General features: G+C 39.7%; 1 pseudogene; it reads right to left on the bottom strand.

Moving 5' to 3' along the window:
* Positions 1-259: 259 nt before the first annotated feature.
* Positions 260-988, bottom strand: LOC126004515 (60S ribosomal protein L21-like; annotated as a pseudogene).
* Positions 989-5034: the final 4046 nt, after the last annotated feature.

Genomic DNA, 5034 nt, shown 5'->3' with positions numbered 1-5034 from the left:
TGGCTCCGTGCTCAGAAATTGCTCCTAGCAGGCATGGGGACCATATGGGATGCCGGGATTTGAACCGATGACCTTCTGCATGAAAGGTAAACGCCTTACCTCCATGCTATCTCTCTGGCCCCTCTGGACACATTTTTACTTAAAGTTTATTATTTTAGAAATTTATCTATTTTTTGTATTTAACTATTTTAAAATGTAAAAATTTGCATTTGTGCTTATTTTATTTTTATTTATTTTATTATTATTTTTTTTAGTTCAGAGATCTTTTATTTTTAAAAAAATGCCTCTCATGCCATGAATTCATAAGGAATGGGTTCCAGCAGTTCAGGCTCCTTTCCATTGGTTCTCACAAAGTGTGCTTCTCTGGGTGGAGCAGGCTGGCGCTTCAACTGAACCCAAGTTCCTTTCTCTTCGGTTTCTTTCTTTTTCTGATCATTTTCCTTCACCCGCTTCAGAAAGCTGTCTTGACTTTTAGAGTGCTTAATATACTCAATACAAACATTAATTCTCTTGGCAAGAATCTTGCCTTTGACTTGTTTATTTACAATAATGCCAACAGCATGCTGGGTAACATTGTGGACTCTTTCAGTTTTTCCATGGTAACATTTGTGGGGCATTCCTTTTTGAACAGTGCCCATTCCCTTTATGTCTACAATATCACCTTTCTTATAAATTCGCATGTATGTGGCCAAAGAAACAACTCCCTGTTTTCTTTTTTTTTTTGGTTTTTGGGTCACACCTGGCAGTGCTCAGGGGTTATTCCTGGCTCCAGGCTCAGAAATTGCTCCTGGCAGGCACAGGGGACCATATGGGGTGCCGGGATTCGAACCGATGACCTCCTGCATGAAAGGCAAACGCCTTACCTCCATGCTATCTCTCCGGCCCCAACTCCCTGTTTTCTAAAGGGTCTAGAAAACATGTAGCGGGTGCCCCCTCCTCTTTCCCTTTATGTTGGTCATGACTGTAATTTACTGGAAAAACTGGAAGATGGCGGTTCTGGCCGAAAGGCTAGTTTTACTTTTTAAAGTTATTTTTATAATTCCTTTATTGATTTATCACTGATATACAACATTGTGGAATTTCAAGACATGAGCTTCATAGCTCTACATGAGTATAATACCACACTCCTCACCAAAATTTTAGCAATGCCAGAACTCTTCTGCTCATCCTTCATTCCTGCTCCCTGAACTCTAGTTTTAATTCAGATAACTACTCTAGCTTTCACCTAGTTTTAGATTTAGGTGGCTTTTTATTTGCCATTTGTTTGCTTTAATTATTCATGCTTTACATTTGATAATTGTTTTACTTTTTTTTGTGGCCTTATTTGGCAGTGCTTGGGGCTTACTCCTGACTCTGTGCTCAGAAGTGATATTCTGAGGACTATATGTGGTGTCAGGGATTGAATCAGGGTCATCTGCATGCAAGGCAAGCACCTTATTCCCTGTACTGTCTCTGGTCTCTAAATCTATCCTTTTAAAATGTAAGTCTCAGTGATTTTTAGTATATTTACCCTTACATAGTTGTGATTCCATATATTCACCAAAGTGATGAAAGTGGCCATTACCACTATCCAATTCCAGGATATATCTGTGATCCACAAAAGGAGATATGTTAGCACTTACTCCTCACTGCCCCTGACAAATAGTAGTGTATTCATTATATCTATGAATTTGTCTATTCTGGATGTCTTATATAAATGAAAACATACAGGATGAGGCCTTTAGTTTGCATAATGGTTTATCTATATGGTAGCCTTTATCAAAATTTCCTTCTTTACAGGTCAATAATGCATCAAAATGTTTATCCACATATCAGCTCTTTTACATTTGGGATGAGCTAAAAAAAATCAAAATATACATTTTTTTTTTTTACCCAAACTTTATCTGGTATTTGTTTCTGGAAAACTCAATCTTCAACTTTGAACCAGGTCTCCAGCATGGATGACCCTAGGACCTAAAGTTTTGTACCATTGGCAGGTAATAAAAATTCTAAGGAACGGCAGGAGAGATAGCACAGCGGTAGGGCATTTGCCTTAGATGCAGAAGGACGGTGGTTCAAATCCCGGCATTCCATATGGTCCCCCAAGCCTGTCAGGAGTGATTTCTGAGCATAGAGCCAGGAGTAACCCCTGAGCACTGTCGGGTGTGACCCCCCCAAAAAAAAATTCTAAGGAAGGCTGTTCTGCCCAAAGGGAAAGTCTAGTGTTAGATACTAAGTTAATATAAAGTTATACATTTGATTTTAACAAATAGTCTACCAGTGGTCGGCAACCTGCGGCTTGCGAGCCACGTGTGGCTCTTTACACTTTTAATTTGGCTCTTCTGTGTGCCGGGGGGCCGCTCCAGGAGTCAGGACTCTGCTCCTAGCCTCTGTCAGTGCGTGCCCTGTGTGGCTCTCAAAATAAATTTCAATCGTGGTTTTGGCTAGATTTGGCTCAGTTGAAAAAAAAAAAAAGTTGCCGACCACTAAGCCAATCAACTAGGTAGGCTTTTAGGCTGGGGGAGAGGGAAGATTTAGTACAGTTGAAATCTAGTACAGTTGAAAAGAAGATAGATTAGGGAAGAGATTAGACCAGAGGAATGAGTTGGGTTACATCATTACTGGTATCAGTGTCATTCATGAACAGCTATTCAGACCCTTTCCACAGCACCTAGGACTTTTGGAAGGTAGGTGAGGTCTGTTGGGTTGTGCTTTGTGTGTGGGTTTTAGGTAGAGGGCAGTTCTCTGGATGGAACCAGAGCACAGCAGCGGTGTTGGAGAAAAAAAAGATATGTTGAAGTTTGAAGAGGGAATCAAACTAGGGCACAAGCAAGTGGGACTGCAGTGAATCTGGAAAGGAAGCTTGGAAGAGATGCACCATACATGTTGGACCATGCCAAGTTTGGCACTTTGGAGTTTTATCTTAGTTTTTAATTTGTAGTCCTGGGTAGAAAATTCTAAGGTATCATACATACAAGGCCAGTGCCCTACTGCTGAGCCATAAACCTGGCCCACACCTAGTTTTTGATATAATCCTTCCTTTAGTTCCTTTGACTTCGTTATTTTTATAAAAAATTTTTGAACACTGTGGTTACAAGGTTGTTCACAATACAATTGTTTTTTATTTCTCTGCATTTGTCTCTCTCTTTTTCTGTCTTTCTCTCTTTCTTTATCCCCCTTTTAGATACTTGTTTGCAATATTTATACTGAAGGGGTATCATGCATATCACTTTATCATCTTCCAGTTCCCAGTTCTTGTCCAGAGTGATCATTTCCAACTATCATTATCTGAGTGGTCTCTTCTTAACTGCACTCCTCCACTATTTGTGGCAAGTCCTTCATACCAAGAACTGGTCCTCCTGTCCCTTGTCTCGATAGTCTCTGGTTATTATTACCATACTATCTTTTTTAATGTCCCACAAGTGAGTGCATTTATTGTATGTTCTCCTTGAGTTTAGGCAGATTATTTAACTTCTTTTCATCTTTGAAAGAAATCTAATAATCCTGTGTTTCAACATTGTGCTGTGAAGGTGAAATAAAATATACAATATAAGGCCACAAGCTCCTCTTAGCTCACTTTCTCTGCTCCCCCATAACCATGGCAAATAAGAAGGGTAGTACTGGGACCAACCCTAGATGAACTGGCATGAAGCAAGGATGCTACAAGGATTAAGGATTAAGAAGAAAGATAAGAAAAAAAACTGGGGTCAAGGGGCTAACAGCCTCGTGGATAAAGCCCTACTGTCATCCATATATACTATGTATTGCCTAGAACCAATAATCATCTAAAGGAGGAAAACAACATTCTTTGTTTCCTAACTTAATTTATCTAGATTAGACTTTTATGCATCTGAAGACCTTAATTTATTGGGATAAACATATTTGTAATAGGCTTTTTCTAAGAGTAATTCTTCCTGGAGGGAAAACAGAAATAGAGCAGTTATAGGACTTCCACCCAAGCAGCATAACACTTCAAGGCATCAGATTTCTGGGTTTCAAGTTCCCATAAAATACCCATTTTTTTCTTTTCCGTTACCTATCTACTTCCCAGCAGGGTAGGTTTCATGGTGAAATTATCAGGGAACCAGGGAGATACAGGGGAGGGCAGGAAGCTGGGGACCATGAGGCAGAGCTGGGAAGGAAAAGAGAGAAAGAGGAGTAGGTTGGGACAAATAGGAGCTTGCATACATAGATAACATGTTCTCTGAAGTTTAGTCTTTTTGTGTTTAGGTTATGCCTGGCTGTACTCAGGAATTACTCATGGCTCTGCACTCAGAGGTCACATATGGTAGGGCTCAGGTACTATATGGATGCCAGCGGTTGAACCTGAATTGGCTTGATGCAAGGAAAGTGCCTTACCCAATGTACTATGTATGATTTATGCCCCAAACCATGTCTTTTGGAAGACTTAGCTCAGCCTCCCCTTGATCCACCTAGTTAGTCCTCTCTCTAACTTTAGAGGGGACCATAAGGGTCTATTTTGTGGGTATAGCCTGACAGACCCCACAATTTTATAATTCTTATGGCCAGGTGCAGTTAATAGAGGGCTATGTCTGATAGATTTATCTGCTTGGGACTAAATGGTTGTACCAAGCATTGCCAAGAGCAATCCTTAAGCATTGCTGGGTATGACCCAACAACAGAGAAAAAAAAAGCAACAAAAATATTAAAAATTATTTTTCTTGTTAGAAGTTCCCTGATTTACAATATTATCAATGATGATTTTGCATTCACATAATTCTAATACCACTCACATCACCAATTGTACCCATCCACCTCCCCAAAGTTTCCAATAACCATCCCTTTCAACAACAGAAATATTTATTTTTTTAACCAACTACCACTTTCCTGCTTTTCTCTTAAATTTTTATTTTGGCTTTATGTTTTATTTACAGGTTGAGAAAGGTATATGAAATCATGATGTCTCATGTACAAAATCCAGGCCTCACACAGCTCCATGCTTGTCTTGTTCCATGATGCTCATGTTGGTTTGGTTCCAAACTGTGCTCTTATTTGCTTGCTACTCTGTTACTCAATCTCTGTGATGTGTCTCAC

The sequence above is a fragment of the Suncus etruscus genome, chromosome 1, assembly GCF_024139225.1.
Source record: "Suncus etruscus isolate mSunEtr1 chromosome 1, mSunEtr1.pri.cur, whole genome shotgun sequence".
NCBI lineage: Eukaryota > Metazoa > Chordata > Mammalia > Eulipotyphla > Soricidae > Suncus > Suncus etruscus.
Note: the sequence above shows the minus strand (reverse complement) of the source record. Positions and strands in the feature narration are given on the sequence as shown.